Source organism: Oncorhynchus clarkii, chromosome 5 (assembly GCF_045791955.1).
Source record: "Oncorhynchus clarkii lewisi isolate Uvic-CL-2024 chromosome 5, UVic_Ocla_1.0, whole genome shotgun sequence".
Lineage (NCBI taxonomy): Eukaryota > Metazoa > Chordata > Actinopteri > Salmoniformes > Salmonidae > Oncorhynchus > Oncorhynchus clarkii.
This window is the reverse complement of record NC_092151.1, coordinates 50,645,248-50,667,220: the sequence shown is the minus strand read 5'-3', so window position 1 is coordinate 50,667,220 and position 21,973 is coordinate 50,645,248.

The window sequence follows — 21,973 nt, the reverse complement described above, 5'->3', positions numbered from 1 at the left end:
GTGATGTCACATGGTCTGAAAAACCACTGTAGCTTTGCCACCTTCCACCTCAGATGCGGAAGGCCGACATAGCCGAATGCTGTGGATTGTAATGCAGCCCATGCAAAAAACAGATACACTACATGACCAAAAGTATGTGGACAGTTGCTTGTCAAACATCTCATTCCAAAATCATGGGCATTAATATGGAGTTGGTACCCCCTTTGCTGCTATAACAGCCTCCACTCTTCTGGAAAGGCTTTCCACTAGATGTCGGAACATTGCTGTGGGGACTTGCTTCCATTCAGGCACAAGAACATTAGTGAGGTCGGCACTGATGTTGGGCTATTAGGCCTGGCTCGCAGTCGGCATTCCAATTCATCCCAAAGGTGTTCGATGAGGTTGAGGTCAGGGCTCTGTGTAGGCCAGTCAAGGACCTCGCTTTGTGTACGGTGGCATTGTCATTCTGAAACAGGAAAGGGCTTTCCCAAAACTGTTGCCACAAAGTTGAAAGCACAGAATCATATAGAATGTAATTTTATGGTGTATAGTTAAGACTTCCCTAACTAAGGGGCCTAGCCCAAACCATGAAAAACAGCCCCAGACCATTATTCCTCCTCAACCAAACTTTACAGTTGGCACTATGCATTGGGGCAGGTAGCATTCCCTTGGCATCTGCCAAACCCAGACTCATCCATCGGACTTGGTAAAGCATGACTCCGGAGAACGTGTTTCCTCTGCTCCAGAGCCCAGTGGCTGCAAGCTTTACACCACTCCAGCCAAAGCTTGGCATTGCAAATGGTGATCTTAGGCTTGTGTGCAGCTGTTTGGCCATGGAAACCCATTTCATGAAGCTCCCGACCAGTTGTTGTGCTGACGTTGCTTCCAGAGGCAGTTATGAACTTGGTCGTGAGTGTTGCAACCGAGGTTAGACCTTTTTTATGCACTACGTGCTTCAGCACTTGGCTGTCCCATTCTGTGAGCTTGTGTGGCCTACCACTTTGGGGCTGAGCCACTGTTGCTCCTAGACGTTTCCACTTCACAATAACAGCACTTACAGTTGACCGGGGCAGCTCTAGCCGGGCAGAATTTTTTTGGAAAGTTGGCATCCTATGACAGTGCCATGTTGAAAGTCACTGAGCTCTTCAGTAAAGTAAAGTTATTCTACTGGCAGTGTTTGTCTATGGAGATTGCATGGCTGTGTGCTCAATTTTATACACTGGTCAGCAACGGGTGTGGCTGAAAAAGCTGAATCCACTAATTTCAAGTGTGTCCACATACTTTTGTATATATAGTGTATCTATTAGCTTAAATTGATGGATTTTGATGGGGATTTCTTCGAGAATAAGAAGAACCATCTCAGAATCGTCCCGAAATGCAAATTACACTTTGATTTAAAAGGCTAATAATAGTAGCCTACTACTGAAATAGATAAATAGGGCTGTCAACTGAGCCAGAAATTCACATTGTCTCTAAAAAGGCCAACATTAAAATAATATTTTGCATAAATGTACATAAATGTTTAGCCTACATTTAAAAGTGTAGTCTAGGTTATATGCGTATTGACTACAGCCTCGTATGTCCACACAGCCGAGTTTCATCTTAGTGACTGTCTTACACAATAGTTCAAACAACATGTAGGCCTGTTAGAAGAACAAAAGCATTATTATGACATTTACAGGCAAATCATTATGGAATCCTAGTCTCTCAGCCTGTATCTTCAGTGCTAACATTAGCAATGCTACCTAGCTAAGTAGCTAAACCTGCTGCATCCGAATAGTGTTTTCAGCGATAACAGACAAATCGCCACAGCGACTATCCAAGCAACCATCCAACAACACTGGAGGCCTATTTAAACTAATAAAAAGTAGGATGTTTACAAGTAATTCAATACGAAAACATAGGCTGTTTGGAAAGGGCACCAAGGCTGCTGTAGTTGCAACTTCGGTCGGTGATGGTGGGAGTGGTTTTGGCAAATGGAATCATTGGAGTTTGAGCCAAATAGAAAATATTGGAGTACGCTGACTATAAACATCATTCTATAGGTTTTTGAGTGTCTATTTTAAATATTTACAGTCTTGTATAAGTCATCTCAGGGATCGTACTTGAAAACCTCACAGAGAAGCAAAAGTAGCGGAGTTGTCCTTTAAAGGGGCAATCCGGGATGGGAAAATACATTTTTTGACTTTTAAATAGCCATTGATTCTTTAAATATGGAATCTGTATTCGGGTTCACAGTGCCATTGTTCACCCCAGCACCTTTGTTATTATTTTTGTTTTGTTGACGAACAGAGTAGCATTATAAAACAAATTGCAGGACATATTTTACTGTTCTATCGCTCATACAAAGATGTCTGAGGGAAAATGTCACTAGAGGTATTGTAGCCGTCTTCATTAATAACTTGGCCTCTGTGTTAATTAAGTGAGAAGTGCAAAAAAAAAGCCAACTAAACAAACTATCTCAAATACACATACATTGGCACCACATACAAACAAACACCTGCACACAGAAACCAGAAATACACAGACAGGAAGACAGACACAAATACCACTTTTAGTCACTAGCAGGTTATGAGGTGGTGTTTGGTTCGAGATGTTTTCTCTCTCTATGCAAATCTGTTTCTCAGAAACAGAGTCACTTGTCGCAACAGGTTGGCCAAAGTGCAGAGATAACAATCTAAAGATTTTACCTTTAAGGTGCTGAACTGTATTACACACAAATGTATGCAAGAAAGCACGCACACATGAATGCACACAAACATGCTGTCACGCCTGCTCCTGCTTCCCCTCCCGTCACGTGCATCAGCAATGATTGGACTCACCTGGACTCAAACACCTGTGTCATTACCTTAATCCTGCTTCAGGATTAATGTCAGTTTGTCTTTATATACCCAGTTCTGACGCTGTCTCTGTCCTATTCGATGTCTGTTCCACATTAAATGTTCAACTCCCCGTACTTGCTTCTCTTCTCCAGTGTCGGTCCTTACACATGCCGCGCACGCGCACACACACACACACACACACACACACACACACACACACACACACACACACACACACACACACACACACACACACACACACACACACACACACACACACACACACACACACACACACACACACACACACATCCCCCCCGGCCTCTCACTGGTCAAACCAAACACACAGGCCTGATCCTTAGATCACCAAAGGTTTTAAACATGTATGGAAGATAGCACATTGGCCAGTGTTGATTTTTCAGTGTAACATTTCTAGTGTTGATACAGGAGTTAAATTAACACTGTAAAATCACTCCAGTGTTGGCATTAATAACAAGAGTTGAATCAAAACCTCTGGCTGGGCCACTCAAGGACATTCAGAGACTTGTCCTGAAGCAGCTCCTGCATTGTCTTGGCTGTGTGCTTCGGGTCGCTGTCTTGTTGGAAGGTGAACCGTTGCCTCAGTCTTAGGTCCTCGGCAATCTGGAGCAGGTTTTCATCAAGGATCTCTCTCTGTACATTGCTTCATTCATCTTTCCCTCGATCCTGACTAGTCTCCGCCGCTGAAAAACATCCCCACAGCATGATACTGCCACCACCATGCTTCACCGTAGTGAGGGTGCCACTTTTCCTCCAGACGTGACGCTTGGCATTCAGGCATAATAGTTCAATCTTGGTTTCATCAGACTAGAGAATCTTGTTTCTCATGGTCTGAAAGTCCTTTAGGTGCCTTCTGGCAAACTTTAAGCAAGCTGTCATGTGCCTTTTACTGAGGTGCGGCTTCCGTCTGGCCAGTCTACCATAAATGCCTGATTGGTGGAGTACTGCAGAGATGGTTGTCCTTCTGTCCTTCCCATCTCCACAGAGGAACTCTGGAGCTTCGTCAGTGACCATCTGGTTCTTGGTCACTTCCATGACCAAGGCCCTTCTCCCCCGATTGCTCAGTTTGGCCAGGCGGCCAGCTTTAGGAAGAGTCTTGGTGGTTTACAACTTCTTCCATTTAAGAATGATGGAGGTCACCTTGTTCTTTGGGATCTTCCATGCTGCAGAAATGTTTTGGTACCCTTCCCCAGATCTGTGCCTCCACACAACCCTATCTTGGAGCTCTACAGACAATTCCTTTGACCTCATGGCTTGGTTTTGCTCTGACATGCACTGTCAGCCGTGAGACCTTATATAGACAACTGTGTGCCTTTCCAAATCATGTCCAATCAATTGAATTTATCACAGGTGGACTCCAATCAAGTTGTAGAAACATCTCAAGGATGATCAATGGAAACAGGATGCACCTGAGCTCAATTTCAAGTCACATGGAAAAGGGTCTGAATACTTATGTAAATAAGGTATTTCTGTTTATGTTTATGTTTAAAAAAGTTTTTGCTTTGTCATTATGGGGTATTGTGTAGATTGATGATCAACATTTCTTATTTAATCCATTTTAGAATAAGGCTGTAACGTAACAAAATGTGGAAAAAGGGAAAGGGTCTGAATACTTTCCAAATGAACTGTGGTTCCCCTAAGGCATCACCCTCAATAACCTTATTTGGTTCCAACTTGCACCTATATTTTTAGGAGTGAGGGGCTAGCAGACTCTTAAGCCTGGTCCCAGATCTGCTTTTGTGCTGTCTTGCCATTTCCTATGGTCAATGTCAATTGCACAAACAAGGCTAAGCAGAGGGACCAGGCTAAGCAGAGGTGTCCAAATATAAATCAATACTTTTGTGTAATTTGAACAAAATGCATTTTTGAAAACAAAAATCCCCTTTGTTTCAAATTCAAACTTCAGTAAGTCGATTTATAATAACACCTCATGTAAAAAGTTTCCAAGTCTAGCCTCATGCCAAATGATTCATTCCAAAATGATTATATCTAAAACCTTTTTATTCTTGCCATTACTTGAATACTGGCTTTGCGCCATGTGTATTAGTCACAGCGTCTGTTTTCAAAGATAAGGTCATATTCAAAACGGACAAACATATAAATCAGTCTGGTAATTTCATAATAATGCAAATCAAGTTAGTGTAACGCTCCGGGTGTCGTGGGTGTGGAGTCAGACGCAGTTAACAGAGAGTTCAATACTGTGCTCTTTAATGCACTCACGAAACACTGGGTGCTCAAAAACAAATGCCCCAAACACGGAGGACGAAAACAGTACAGCAGAATACACGACCAGGAACAAACACGTTCGTCTACTTCATACACGAAGGTTACAAAGAAACAGGCGGGCCGGCTGTCTAATAAAGCCCAACTAATTACTAACTTACAGGTGCTAACAATAAACATACAAGGAGGGGGAAGAACGAAAATCAGTGGCAGCTAATAGGCCGGCGACGACGACCGCCGAGCGCCACCCGAACGGGAAGGGGAGCCACCCTCGGTCGGACTCGTGACAGTACCCCCCCCCCCACCCCCCACCGGCCTCGAGGTCGACCCGGAGGACGAGGTGCAGGGCGATCCGGATGGAGGCGATATAAACCCCTCAACATTGATGGATCCAAGATGTCCCCCACCGGTACCCAGCACCTCTCCTCAAGACCATACCCCTCCCAGTCCACAAGGTACTGCAGGACCCTCACCTGGAGTCTTGAGTCCAGAATGGCCCGTATGGTATACGCCGGGGACCCCTCGATGTCCAGAGGCGGGGGAGGGACCTCCGGCACCTCACTGTCCTGCAGGGGACCAGCTACCACCGGCCTGAGGAGAGACATGAAACGAGTGGTTAATACAATAATAGGAAGGGAGTTGTAATCGATAACACACCTCGTTTATTCTCCTCAGGACTTTAAAGGGCCCTACACACCAGCTTCCGGCAGGGCAATGAATGCTAGAGAGGGGTCCGGATGCGCCAACACGGGTGCATCCGTGAACAGCGCCTTCAACCTGTTGAAAGCTCCGTCCGCTTCTGCTGACCACTGTAACCGCACCGGGCCCCCCTTCAGCAGTGAGGTAATGGGAGCCGCTACCTGGCCAAAACCCCGGATAAACCTCCGGTAGTAGTTGGCAAAACCCCAAAATCGCTGCACCTCTTTTACCGTGGTCGGAGTCGGCCAATTACACACGGCCCTAATGCGGTCACACTCCATCACCACCCCCGAGGTGGAAATGCGATAACCCAGGAGACCGCTCGTTTAGAGAACACTTATAGGTCATGCTCCAGCAGTCTACCAAGCACCTTGCGTACCAATATAAACAACCACTCCCTGCCCGCACAGGTCCCTGAGAATCTCGTCTACAAAGGATTGAAAAGCGTCTGGAGCATTCTTTAACCCATACGGCATGACAAGGTACTCATAGTGGCCCGATGTGGTACTAAATGCGGTTTTCCACTCGTCTCCATTCCCGAATATTGACCAGACTATATGCGCTCCTGAGATCCAGTTTTGTGAAGAACTGCGCTCCGTGAAATGATTCCACCGCAGTAGCTATCAGAGGTAGAGGGTAACTATACCCCACTGTGATGGCGTTTAGACCTCTATAATCAATACACGGACGCAAACCTCCCTCCTTTTTCTTCACAAAAAAGAAACTCGAGGAGACGGGTGAGATGGAGGGCCGAATGTACCCCTGTTCCAGCGAATCCATGACATACGTCTCCATCGCCAACGTCTCCTCCTGGAACAATGGGTACACGTGACTCTTGGAAAGCACAGCGTTTACCTGGAGATCTATCATACAATCCCTTCCCGGTCGATAAGGTGGTAATTTAGTCACTTTCTTTTTACTGAAAGCGATTGCCAAATCGGCATACTCGGGGGGAATGCACACAGTGGAACCCTGGTCTGGACTTTCCACCAACATGGCACCGATGGAAACTCCCAGACACCTTCCAGAACACTCCTCTGACCACCCCTGAAGAACCCCCTGTCTCCACAAAATGTTAGGATTGTGCCGGGCCAGCCAGGGAATCCCTAGCACCACTGGAAACACAGGCGAATCAATAATATAAAGACTGATACGCTCCCTATGATTCCCCTGCGTCACCATGTCCAGTGGAACCGTGGTCTCCCTGACCATCCCTGACCCTAATGGCCGGCTATCTAGGGAGTGCACGGGAAAGGGAGAATCTATCGGCACCAGCGGAACCCCTAACTTAATTAAGGGCGAGTCCGCGATCCATAAAGTTCCCAGCTGCGCCTGAATCGACTAGCGCCCTATGCTGGGAAAAGGGAAAAAAGTTAAGGAAAAAAGTAAAGACAAACATGTGGCCAACAGGGGGTTCTGGGTGAGTTTGATGCTGACTCACCTGGGGGGATCGAGAAGCGTTCCGCCTGCCATCTCTACTCCCAGACGGACCCCCCCAGCACCGATCGGCCGTGTGTCCTCTCCGATCACAGCTGGTGCAGGGGGAGCCTCCTCTTCCGGTACCCCTTGGCACGGCCCCTCCCAACTCCATCGGAATGGGAGCGGAGGGGCTGGGTGGTGGAACACACAGGACCCTCTCTGAATGCCCGCGGGCAGCCAGTAGATTGTCCAATCGGATGGACATATCTATTAGCTCATCCAGGGAAATAGCGGTGTCCCGACATGCTAGCTCCCTGCGGACGTCCTCCCGGAGACTACACCTGTAGTGGTCGATAAGGGCCCTGTCGTTCCACCCAGATCCTGCTGCCAAGATCCGGAACTCCAGCGCGTAATCCTGGGCGCTCCTCTTCTCCAGCCTGAGATGAAATAGTCGTTCTGGGTAGTGCTCCTTCGCTGAGTCTGGGCCATTCCAGACTGCGTTCGCCCACTCCAGAGCACAACCCGTGAGGTAGGAGATGAGGACACTCACCCTCTCCGCTCCCGAGGGAGTGGGTCTGACGGTGGCCAGGTATAGCTCCAGTTGGAGTAAAAACCCCTGGCACCCCGCCGTCGGTCCATCATAAGCCCGTCAGACGGAGAGTGTTGGAGTCGCGAGATGGGGAGTCCGGAGCCGGGGGTGTCGAAGGTGGAGAGAGGAGACCACTCCTCTCCCATCGGTCCATTCTCTGCATCATTTGATCCATAGCCGATCCGATGGAAGACGGTGGTATGGTGGAGAACCTGTTCCTCCATCGATGGGAGAGGGTTGGCCGCTGCTCCTGCTGACTCCATTTTCAGGTGCGGGATAAAGTTAGTGTAACAGAGAGTTCGATACTGTGCTCTTTAATGCACTCACGAAACACTGGGTGCTCAAAAACAAATGCCCCAAACACGGGGAACGAAAACAGTACAACAGAATACACAACCAGGAACAAACACGTTCGTCTACTTCATACACGAAGGTTACAATAATTAATCCAGCACAAAGAAACAGGCGGGGCCGGCTGTCTAATAAAGCCCAACTAATTACTAACTAACAGGTGCTAACAATAAACATACAAGGAGGGGGAAGAACGAAAATCAGTGGCAGCTAATAGGCCGGCGACGACGACCGCCGAGCGCCACCCGAACGGGAAGGGGAGCCACCCTCGGTCGGACTCGTGACAGTTAGCATAAGGAAGTGGCTTCAGGGCTTCAAATGAAACATTTGGTTGGCCCAACTCTTGATAAGTCTTTGGGTGTCGTAGCCCAGGAGTAACCAAATGTGTTCATAACGCAAATAAAGTAATAAATCAATATGAAAACCAAAATAAAGTCATCAAATGTGATCAAATCACAGGTTATTTCTTTAGATTTTTTAGAGCAGCAGTCATAAGGACAGGATTTAGCCACCAGGCCTTCATCAGTCTTATAAGCAGACAAAATATTGTAACAGCTTTCTTCCTGGGAAGGAGAGGAGGACCAAAATGCAGCGTGGTTAAAGTTCATGGTTCTTTAATAAGAAAAACTACACATGAACAGAATACAAAACAATAAACGTGGAAAAACCGAAACAGTCCTAACTGGTGCAGAAAACACAAAGACAGGAAACAACCACCCACAAAACCCAACACAAAACAGGCCACCTAAATATGGTTCCCAATCAGAGACAATGACTAACACCTGCCTCTGATTGAGAACCATATCAGGCCAAACATAGAAATAGACCAACTAGACACACAACATAGAATGCCCACCCAGCTCACGTCCTGACCAACACTAAAACAAGGAAAACACACAAGAACTAAGGTCAGAACGTGACAGTACCCCCCCCCCCCCCCCCCCCCCCCCCCCCTGTCCTCAGTGGCGGCTCTGGCGCTGGACGTGGACCCCACTCCATCATTGTCTTAGTCCACCTCCTTAGCGTCCTTTGAGTGGCGACCCTCGCCGCCGACCTTGGCCTAGGAACCCTAACAACGGGCCCCACTGGACTGAGGGGCAGCTCCGGACTGAGGGGCAGCTTGGGAATGACGTAGCTCAGGACTGAGGGGTAGCTCAGGACTGAGGGGTAGCTCAGGACTGAGAGGTAGCTCAGGCTGGTTGACGGCTCTGGCAGCTTCTGGCTGACTGACGGCTCTGGCAGCTCCTGGCTGACTGACGGCTCTGGCAGATCCTGGCTGAATGGCGGTTCTGGCAGCTCCTGGCTGAATGGCGGCTCTGGCAGATCCTGGCTGAATGGCGGCTCTGGCAGATCCTGGCTGAATGGCGGCTCTGGCAGATCCTGGCTGAATGGCGGTTCTGGCAGATCCTGGCTGAATGGCGGCTCTGGCAGATCCTGGCTGAATGGCGGTTCTGGCAGATCCTGGCTGAATGGCGGCTCTGGCAGATCCTGGCGGCTCTGGCAGATCCTGGAGGCTCTGGCAGATCCTGGCTGACTGGCGGCTCTGGAAGATCCTGCCTGACTGGCGGATCTGGAAGATCCTGGTTGACGGGCGGCTCTGGAAGATCCTGGCAGACTGGCGGCTCTGGTGGCTCCTGGCAGAGTAGCGGCTCTGGACAGGCGGGAGACTCTAGCAGCTCTGCGCAGGCGCGAGACTCTAGCAGCTCTGGACAGGCGGGAGACTCTAGCAGCTCTGGACAGGTGCGAGACTCTAGCAGCTCTGGACAGGCGGGAGACTCTAGCAGCTCTGGACAGGCGGGAGACTCTAGCAGCTCTGGACAGGCGGGAGACTCTAGCAGCTCTGGACAGGCGGGAGACTCTAGCAGCTCTGGACAGGCGGGAGACTCTAGCAGCTCTGGACAGGCGGGAGACTCTGCTAGCGCTGGAGAGGAGGAAGGCTCTGGCAGCGCTGGACAGGCTAGGCGCACTGTAGGCCTGGTGCGTGGTGCCGGCACTGGTGGTACTGGGCCGAGGACACGCACCTCAGGGCGAGTGCGGGGAGCTGCCACCGGAAGGCTGGTGCGTGGAGGTGGAACTGGATAGACCGGACCGTGCAGGCGCACTGGAGCTCTTGAGCACCGAGCCTGCCCAACCTTACCTGGTTGAATGCTCCCGGTCGCCCTGCCAGTGCAGCGAGGTGGAATAGCCCGCACTGGGCTGTGCAGGCAAACCGGGGACACCAAGCGTAAGGCTGGTGCCATGTACGCCGGCCCAAGGAGACGCACTGGATACCAGATGCGTAGAGCTGGCTTCATGGCACTTGGCTCGATGCCCACTCTAGCCCGACCGATACAAGGAGCTGGTATGTACCGCACCGGGCTATGCACCCGCACTGGGGACACCGTGCGCTCCACAGCATAACACGGTGCCTGCCCGGTCTCTCTCTCCCCCCGGTAAGCACAGGAAGTTGCCGCAGGTCTCCTACCTGGCTTCGCCACACTTCCTGTGTGCCACCCCCCAAGACATTTTTGGGGCTGACTCTCGGGCTTCCATCCGCGCCGCTGTGCTGCCTCCTCATACCAGCGCCTCTCCGCCTTCACTGCCTCCAGCTCTTCCTTGGGGCAGCGATATTCTCCTGGCTGTGCCCAGGGTCCTTTCCCGTCTAGGATCTCCTCCCAAGTCCATTTTTCCAAATAGTTCTGCCTCTCTTGCTGTTGCTGCTGCTGCTGCCTCTCCTGCTGTTGTTGCTTTTCACCACGCCACTTGGTCATGATGTGGTGGGTGGTTCTGTAACGGCTTTCTTCCTGGGAAGGAGAGGAGGACCAAAATGCAGCGTGGTTAAAGTTCATGGTTCATGGTTAATAAGAAAAAATACACATGAACAGAATACAAAACAATAAACATGGAAAAACCAAAACAGTCCTAACTGGTGCAGAAAACACTAAGACAGGAAACAACCACCCACAAAACCCAACACAAAACAGGCTACCTAAATATGGTTCCCAATCAGAGACAATGACTAGGGGCGGCAGGGTAGTGTTCAAACCCCCGAGCTGACAAGGTACAAATCTGTCGTTCTGCCCCTGAACAGACAGTTAACCCACTGTTCCTAGGCCGTCATTGAAAATAAGAATTTGTTCTTAACGGACTTGCCTGGTTAAATAAAGGTAAAATAAATGTAAAAAAATAAATAAATAAATAAAATAACACCTGCCTCTGATTGAGAACCATATCAGGCCAAACATAGAAATAGACAAACTAGACACACAACATAGAATGCCCACCCAGCTCACGTCCTGACCAACACTAAAACAAGGAAAACACACAAGAACTAAGGTGACAAATATTCTGAACATAAATATAAACGCAACATGTAAAGTATTGGACACCTGTTTCATGAGCTGAAATTAAGCATCACAGACTTACAAAAAGCTTATTTCTCTCAAATGTTGTGCAGAAATGTGTTTACATCCCTGTAAGTAAGCATGTCTTCTTTGCCTAGATAATCCATGCAACTGATAGGTGAGGCATATCAAGAAGCTGATTAAACAGCAGGATCATTACACAGGTGCACCTTGTGCTGGGGACAATAAAAAGCCACACAGTTTTGTCACACTATGTCATAATGTGCAATTGGCATGCTGACTGCAGGAATATCCACTAGAGCTTTTGCCAGAGAATTTTATGTTAATTTCTCTACCATAAACCCCCTCCAACATCATTTTAGAGAATTAGGCAGTACGTCCAACAATCATCACAACCACAGAACATATGTATCCATGCCAGCCCAAGACAGCTTCAGTCTACATCTAGCTACTTCGCCTGCGGGACCGTCTAAGACAAGCCACCCGGACAGCTGATGAAACTGAGGAGTATTTCTGTTTGTAATAAAGCCCTTTTGTGGGGGGAAACTTATTCTGATTGGTTGGGCCTGGCTCCCAAGTGGGTAGGCCTATGCCCTCCCAGGCCCACCCATGGCTGCGCCCCTGCCCAGTCATGTGAAATCCATAGATTAGGGCCCAATTAATTTATGTAAAGTTACTGATTTCCTTATCTGACCTGTAACTCAGTAAAATAATTGAAATTGTTGCATGTTGCATTTATATTTTTGTTCAGTATAGATAGAAAGCATGATACTGTATATGCAAAGGTGAGAAATAACAACTTTTTTTGTTAATTAAAGAGCATAATACTTCTATTATTTTAAATAGCACAAATTTATATTTTTGTATTTGTTTCATTAGTCCATTGTTGATATAGTCCCAAAATATTTTTCATGTCAGCAATCAAGTTTCCACAATATTTAACTTTCAAAATACAAAAATAGAGCCTGTATGATGTATTTAGGATATGATGCTATGTTTTGATCATACCGGAATTTTCATTTAATTTATACATTTTCAAAACTGTCAATAATATGAGCAATGAGTCTTAAAATGTAATATCAGTAGCAATATTGCACAGTTATTATATAACATGATAATAATGACATAATAAAGTGAATATAAGGAACTGGGTTGATTTAAGGCTTTAGCAGACCAAGCACACCAAGACAGTCGTGTAGAGAGCACGACAAAACCTATTTCCCCTCGGGACACTGAAAAGATTTGGCATGGGTCCTTAGATCCTCAAAAGGTACTACAGCTGCACCATCGAGAGCATCCTGACTGGTTGCATCACTGCCTGGTATGGCAACTGATCAGCCTCCGACCGGAAGGCACTACAGAGGGTAGTGCGAACGGCCCAGTACATCACTGGGGCCAAGCTTCCTGCCATCCAGGACCTCTATACCAGGCAACGTCAGAGGAAGGGCTTAAAAATTGTCAGAGACTCCAGCCACCCTAGTCATAGACTGTTCTCTCTGCTACCGGACGGCAAGCGGTACTTGAGTTCCAAGTCTAGGTCCAAGAGGCTTCTAAACAGCTTCTACCCCCAAGCCATAAGACTCCTGAACACCTAATCAAATGGCTACCCAGACTATTTGCATTGCTCCCCCCCCCCCTCTTTTACACCGCTGTTACTCTCTGTTGTTATCATCTATGCATAGACACTTTAATAACTCTACCTACATGTACATATTACCACAACTAACCAGCACATTGACTCTGTACCGGTAGCCCCAGATATAGTCTATATATAGTCTCGCTATTATTATTATTTTACTGCTGCTCTTTAATTACTTGTTACTTTTATTTCTTATTCTTATCCGTATTTTTACAAACGGCATTGTTGGTTAGGGGCTCGTAAGTAAGCATTCGGCAAATGTGACTATTAAAATGTTATTTTATTTTACTTGACTACATTTGATTATAAATAAAAGAAACAGCATGATATGTGCAAAAGTGACAAAGACATGCCTCAAACATGTAAGGGTAACTTCATAATAACATTCATGAATATGCGTTAATAAATTACTTATCAACTATTAATAAAACATTTATTTCATTATTTACTATTTTAAAAAGTACAACATATGCTTGTTGTTGGGCATTTATCAACCCCAAAGGTTTTTCTAGGTAATTTGTGCAGGCAGCTTTCCTTTCTCACAATAGCTACCCAAACACCCCATAATGCTCTTTCAGCTCATCCTTACGGGTTCATCTGAAATCAATACCAGATTTTAAAAAGCTAATATTTTTCTGTTTTCTGGTCAGCAAATAATTTCTAATAAAAGCATCAGCCATGCATAAAGACCACATGCGTATTATTTATTATTTACCTTTTTCAGATATGACCTGGGATGACTCTTCCTACCTTTTGGAGCCTACCATTTTAGAATGTGTGGGCCGAAAATGTTATAATGTGCCAAGTGATCTTTGGTCAATTATGTTTGTTTACCGTGCTCTCCCAGCCCACAGTGCGTGGTTAGAGGTCAGAGGTGACCACGGCCAGGACCGCTCTCCCGAAAAAGCTGGCCACACAATACCTGACTTGTTACCACTGACGCACTCTGAAAGTGGGCCCAAACCAAACCGTAACACAGTTCTCAGTCACTGGCAAGAGTCAAACCTCAGACCAGCACAAATAAACATGACCAGCTATACAAACAGCTGGGCCTATTTGGAAGAGCCTGCACACAAGTTTTTAGGGTCCGTTTCTGAGTAAGGATGATGCAACTTTATTTGTCAGGCAGTTAAGGTGAGATGTGCCATTGTAACCAAACCTAATTGCAGAATTAGATATATTTCCACAAACTGTTAGAACTAATATGCTGAATCAAATAATGCCTAGGGAGTTGTGTTCACTTATGAACTCTCAATACTGAAACACATGTCGCTGTTCTCAAAGTTTACATGAGATAGTTTAATCCAGGATATAAATAACACTAAAAAACATTTGAATCAAGTCCTCTGAGAAAGTATACAGTATGTAAACGTGTAATATGATAGTCAGTCAAGACAAAATGGATGTAAACAAACTTGGTTTGCTCTTTAGCAGTCTATTAAAGGACATTCTAAATATTGGTGAAAACAACACTGATTTGATTGCCATCCCATCCAAAATGTTGCTGTACATCACAAAAGAAACGCTTAATTCTTTAGAGTCTAAGGCGCTTGGGGACAGGGGGGTATATGGAATTGTATTAAGATGGTCGTACTATGGATCACGTAGGACGCCTTGAGGTATCAAATAAAAAATATATAAAAATGATTTGATAAAATATTGCTGTAGGTATCCTGGAGGGCAGGTAGTTTGCCCCCAGTGATGCATTGGACAAACCGTACCACCCTCTGGACAGCCCTGCGGTTGCGGGCGGTGCAGTTGCCATACAGCCCGACAGGATGTTCTCAATTGTGCATCTGTAAAAGTTTGTGAGGGTTTTAGCTGTCAAGCCAAATTTCTTCAGCCACTTGAGGTTGAAGAGGCGCTGTTGCACCTTCTTCACCACACTGTCTGTGTGGGTGGACCATTTCAGTTTGTTGGTGATGTGTATGCCGAGGAGCTTTCCATCTTCTCCACTGTGGTCCTGTCGATGTGGATAAGGGGGTGCTCCCTCTGCTGTTTCCTGAAGTCCATGATCAGCTCCTTTGATTTGTTGAAGTTGAGTGAGAGGTAATTTTCCTGGCACCACACTACCAGGGCCCTCATCCTCCCTGTAGGCTGTTTTATCATTGTTGGTAATCAGGCCTACTACTGTTGTGTCATCTGCAAACTTGATGATTGAGTTGGAGGAGTGCGTGGCCACGCAGTCATGGGTGAACAGGGAGGAAAGGAGGGTGCTGAGCACGCACCCTTGTGGGGCCCCTGTGTTGAGGATCAGCGAAGTGGAAATGTTGTATCCTACCTTCACCACCTGGGGGCGGCCCGTCAGGAATTTCAGGACCCAGTGGCACAGGGCGGGGTTCAGACCCAGGGCCCCGAGCTTAATGATGAGCTTAGAGGGTACTATAGTGTTGAATGCTGAGCTAATATCATTTAACAGTATTCTTACATAGGTATTCCTCTTGTCCAGATGGGATAGGACAGTGTGCAGTGCGATGGCGATTGCATCGTCTGTCGATCTATTGGGGCGGCAAGCAATTTGAAGTGAGTCTAGGGTGTCAGGTAAGATAGAGGCAATATGATACTTGACTAGTCTCTTAAAGCACTTCATGATGACAGAAGTGACTGCTACAGGCCGATAGTCATTTAGTTCAGTTACCTTTGCTTTCTTGGGTACAGGAACAATGGTGGACATCTTGAAGCATGTGGGGACAGCAGACTGGGATACGGAGAGATTGAATAGGTCTGTAAACACTCCAGTCAGCTGATCTGCGCATGCTCTGAGGGTGCGGCTAGGGATGGCGTCTGGGCCGGCAACCTTGCGAAGGTTAACAAGCTTAAATGTCTTACTCACGTCGGCCACAGAGAAGGAGACCCCACAGTCCTTGGTAGCTGGCCGCGTCAGTGGCACTGTGTTATCCTCAAAGAGGGCGAATAAGGTGCTTAGCTTACCCAGAAGCAAGACATTGCTGTCTGCGGCGTGGCTGGTTTTCCCTTTGCAGTCTGTGATTGTCTGTAGACCCTGACACATACAGTGCCTTGCGAAAGTATTCGGCCCCCTTGAACTTTGTGACCTTTTGCCACATTTCAGGCTTCAAACATAAAGATATAAAACTGTATTTTTTTGTGAAGAATCAACAACAAGTGGGACACAATCATGAAGTGGAACAACATTTATTGGATATTTCAAACTTTTTTAACAAATCAAAAACTGGAAAATTGGGCGTGCAAAATTATTCAGCCCCCTTAAGTTAATACTTTGTAGCGCCACCTTTTGCTGCGATTACAGCTGTAAGTCGCTTGGGGTATGTCTCTATCAGTTTTGCACATCGAGAGACTGAAATTTTTTCCCATTCCTCCTTGCAAAACAGCTCGAGCTCAGTGAGGTTGGATGGAGAGCATTTGTGAACAGCAGTTTTCAGTTCTTTCCACAGATTCTCGATTGGATTCAGGTCTGGACTTTGACTTGGCCATTCTAACACCTGGATATGTTTATTTTTGAAACATTCCATTGTAGATTTTGCTTTATGTTTTGGATCATTTGATCAAATTGTCTTGTTGACAAATCTCCGTCCCAGTCTCAGGTCTTTTGCAGACTCCATCAGGTTTTCTTCCAGAATGGTCCTGTATTTGGCTCCATCCATCTTCCCATCAATTTTAACCATCTTCCCTGTCCCTGCTGAAGAAAAGCAGGCCCAAACCAAGATGCTGCCACCACCATGTTTGACAGTGGGGATGGTGTGTTCAGGGTGATGAGCTGTGTTGCTTTTACACCAAACATAACGTTTTGCATTGTTGCCAAAAAGTTCAATTTTGGTTTCATCTGACCAGAGCACCTTCTTCCACATGTTTGGTGTGTCTCCCAGGTGGCTTGTGGCAAACTTTAAACAACACTTTTTATGGATATCTTTAAGAAATGGCTTTCTTCTTGCCACTCTTCCATAAAGGACAGATTTGTGCAATATACGACTGATTGTTGTCCTATGGACAGAGTCTCCCACCTCAGCTGTAGATCTCTGCAGTTCATCCAGAGTGATCATGGGCCTCTTGGCTCCATCTCTGATCAGTCTTCTCCTTGTATGAGCTGAAAGTTTAGAGGGACGGCCAGGTCTTGGTAGATTTGCAGTGGTCTGATACTCCTTCCATTTCAATATTATCGCTTAGACAGTGCTCCTTGGGAAGTTTAAAGCTTGGGAAATCTTTTTGTATCCAAATCCGGCTTTACACTTCTTCACAACAGTATCTCGGACCTGCCTGGTGTGTTCCTTGTTCTTCATGATGCTCTCTGCGCTTTTAACGGACCTCTGAGACTATCACAGTGCAGGTGCATTTATACGGAGATTTGATTACACACAGGTGGATTGTATTTATCATCATTAGTCATTTAGGTCAACATTGGATCATTCAGAGATCCTCACTGAACTTCTGGAGAGAGTTTGCTGCACTGAAAGTAAAGGGGCTGAATAATTTTGCACGCCCAATTTTTCAGGTTTTGATTTGTTAAAAAAGTTTGAAATATCCAATAAATGTCGTTCCACTTCATGATTGTGTCCCACTTGTTGTTGATTCTTCACAAAAAAATACAGTTTTATATCTTTATGTTTGAAGCCTGAAATGTGGCAAAAGGTCGCAAAGTTCAAGGGGGCCGAATACTTTCGCAAGGCACTGTATGTCTTGTGTCTGAGCCATTGAACATTTCCTGAAAACTCAGTCTCCAGATCACTGTATTCGTCGATGTTATTCTCAGAAGCTACCCGGAACATATCCCAGTCTGCGTGATCAAAACAATCTTGAAGCATGGATTCCGATTGGTCAGACCAGCATTGAATAGTCCGTAGAACGGGTACTTCCTGTTTGAGTTTCTGCCTATAGGAAAGGAGGAGCAAAATGGAGTCGTGATCAGATTTTCAGAAGGGAGGGCGGGGGAGGGCCTTGTAGGCATTTTGAAAAGCAGAGTAGCAAAGGTACACTGTTTTTTAGAGCGAGTACTACAGTCAATGTGCTGGTAGAACTTCAGTACCGTTTTCCTCAGATTAGCTTTGTTTATAAGGGCACAAGGCGAGACCCAAATGCAGACTCAGGAGGCAGATGGTTGAGCTCCGATATTTATTATAACAAAGGGAGTAGGCAAAAGTAGGTCGGGGACAGGCGAGGGTTCATAAACCAGGTCAGAGTCCAAACAGTACCAGGTGATATGCAGTATCGAGGTCAGGCCAGGCAAGGGTCAGAAACCAGGAGGACTAGAAACAAACAGAGACTGGGAAAAATAGGAGCAAGGAAAAGTGCTGGTTGACTTGGCAAACAAGACGAACTGGCACAGAGAGACAGGAAACACAGGAATAAATACACCGGGGATAATAAGCAACACCTGGAGGGTGTGGAGATAATCGCAAGGACAGGTGAACCAGATCATGGTGTGACAATACCACCCCAGGGGCGCATACCTGGTTGACCAGGGTGTCAGCGGTGGCAGTCGGCAATGAGGGCTAGATCCAGGATGTCACTAGCCGGAACCCAGCACCTCTCCTCTGGGCCGTAACCCTCCCAGTCAACCAGGTACTGGAAACCCCTGCACCATGGTCGATGGCCATCAATGACACGGGGAGGGGGGGTGGGCCTGGGGACAGAAGACAAAGGACTGTGAGACACGGGCTTATTCCTAGACACATGAAGTAGGGTGAATAAGGAGGGTACGGGGTAAAAAAATAATTATTATACCTTTTTTAACTAGTCAGTTAAGAACAAATTCTTATTTTCAATGACAGCCTAGGAACAGTGGGGTAACTGCCTGTTCAGTGGCAGAACGACAGATTTGTACCTTGTCAGCTCGGGGATTTGAACTTGCAACCTTCCAGTTACTAGTCCAACTCTCTAACCACTAGGCTACCCTGCCACCCCAATCTGCAAAGAGGAATGGGATAAATTCCCCAAATACAGGTGTCAAGCTTGTGGCGTCATACCCAAAAAGATTTGAGTCTGTAATTGTTGTTAAAGGTGCTTCAAAAAAGTAAACTGAGTAAACGGCCTGAATACCTATGTAAATGTGATATTTCAGTTTTTTATTTTTAATACATTTGCAAAAATATGTAAACCTGTTTTTGCTTTGTCATTATATGGTATTGTGTGTAGATTTTTGAGGGGAAAAAACAATTGAATACATTTTAGAATTAGGCTGTAATGTAACAAAAAGTGGAAAAAGTCAAGGGGTCTGAATACTTTCCGATTGCACGGTATATGCATGTCAATATGCTAGCATCACTGTTCAGTATCATGTTAGCTAGCACAACAGCGAAGGTAGCAATAATATGAGCTTACCTGACATCAAAGCAAAACATCACTTTTGCAGAACGATACCCTTTCCCTACCTGTGGTGTTGGAAGAGTCTGCATGGAGATGAAGATGCATCAACACATTGGAAAGATGTTTGTGGTGCACTCAAGCTTGACAAGGTAAGCAAATGCATGTATAATTCACATAAATGTAGCCAATAAATTCATGATTTGTAACAATCTTTCAGTGCTTTAAACTAGCAGCTAGCTCATGTTGTTCTTTCTCTTTCTTTCTAGAAGCAATCAGTTGCCAGGAAAAAAGACAGATTGAGGTCTTCAATCAAACGGACATAGAAATATGTGTGCACCAGGCCAAGACTTCTTGGCCTTGAGATGTAAGTCAACAATCATTTATTTTTGAAAAATGCATAACTCAATTTTATGTTGTTTTTCTTCCACCCTCGCCTTATTCCACCCTCTTCAGGAAGAAGAGACAACGATGCCGTGATGTGACTTGCATTACTGTGATGACTGTTATCAAATCAATTAACTATGTTTAATTGTTACTCAACTAAATTAATCATGTAGCAATGAACTCATTAGGAATTTCGGGCACCAAGGGAAACGTTGTTTAACACCAATGCGCCAGAGGAAACACCGTGCACCTGGCCACCTTGGCTAGCGTACACTGCGCCCAGCCCGCCACAGGAGTCGCTGGTGCGCGATGAGACAGGGACACCACTACCGACCAAGCCCTCCCTAACCCGGGCGACGCTAGGCCAATTGTGCGTCGCCCCACGGACCTCCCGGTCGCGGCCGGTTACGACAGAGCCTGGGCGCGAACCCAGGACTCTGATGGCACAGCTGGCGCTGCAGCACAGCGCCCTTAACCACTGCGCCACCCGGGAGGCCCTAACAGTCCCTTATTAATCATTACCTCATCAGTCTCATTCTGAATGTTGCATGCTCCTTGACATCTGCAAGAACCCTAACCTTACTGATGAATCAGCAATACACAAATTGGCTTAATTATTTATTTACTAACTGAATAAATAATAACACAGAATACACATTCACACTTATGTGAGATAAAAGTCCCTAGTGAACTGACAAGATATGACGGCTTGTTACACATACAGTGGGGCAAAAAGGTACTTAGTCAGCCACCAATTGTGCAAGTTCTCCCACTTAAAAAGATGAGAGAGGCCTGTAATTTTCATCATAGGTACACTTCAACTATGACAGACAAAAGATAATTTTTTTCTCCAGAAAATCACATTGTAGGATTTTTAATGAATTTATTTGCAAATTATGGTGGAAAATAAGTATTTGGTCACCTACAAACAAGCAAGATTTCTGGCTCTCACAGACCTGTAACTTCTTCTTTAAGAGGCTCCTCTGTCCTCCACTCGTTACCTGTATTAATGGCATCTGTTTGAACTTGTTATCAGTATAAAAGACACCTGTCCACAACCTCCAACAGTCAAACTCCACTATGGCCAAGACCAAAGAGCTGTCAAAGGACACCAGAAACAAAATTGTAGACCTGCACCAGGCTGGGAAGACTGAATCTGCAATAGGTAAGCAGCTTGGTTTGAAGAAATCAACTGTGGGAGCAATTATTAGGAAATGGAAGACATACAACTGATAATCTCCCTCGATCTGGGGCTCCACGCAAGATCTCACCCCCGTGGGGTCAAAATGATCACAAGAACGGTGAGCAAAAATCCCAGAACCACATGGGGGGACCGAGTGAATGACCTGCAGAGAGCTGGGACCAAAGTAACAAAGCCTACCATCAGTAACACACTACGCCGCCAGGGACTCAAATCCTGCAGTGCCAGACATGTACCCCTGCTTAAGCCAGTACATGTCCAGGCCCGTCTGAAGTTTGCTAGAGAGCATTTGGATGATCCAGAAGAAGATTGGGAGAATGTCATATGGTCAGATGAAACCAAAATATAACTTTTTGGTAAAAACTTAACTCGTCGTGTTTGGAGAACAAAGAATGCTGAGTTGCATCCAAAGAACACCATACCTACTGTGAAGCATGGGGGTGGAAACATCATGCTTTGGGGCTGTTTTTCTGCAAAGGGACCAGGACGACTGATCCGTGTAAAGGAAAGAATGAATGAGGCCATGTATCGTGAGATTTTGAGTGAAAACCTCCTTCCATCAGCAAGGGCATTGAAGATGAAACGTGGCTGGGTCTTTCAGCATGACAATGATCCCAAACACACCGCCCGGGCAACGAAGGAGTGGCTTCGTAAGAAGCATTTCAAGGTCCTGGAGTGGCCTAGCCAGTCTCCAGATCTCAACCCCATAGAAAATCTTTGGAGGGAGTTGAAAGTCCGTGTTGCCCAGCATCAGCCCCAAAACATCACTGCTCTAGAGGAGATCTGCATGGAGGAATGGGCCAAAATACCAGCAACAGTGTGTGAAAACCTTGTGAAGGCTTAGAGAAAACGTTTGACCTCCGTCATTGCCAACAGGGTATATAGGGTATATAACAAAGTATTGAGATAAACTTTTGTTATTGACCAAATACTTATTTCCACCATAATTTGCAAATTTGCTAATAAATTCATAAAAAAATCCTACAGTGTGATTTTCTGGAGAAA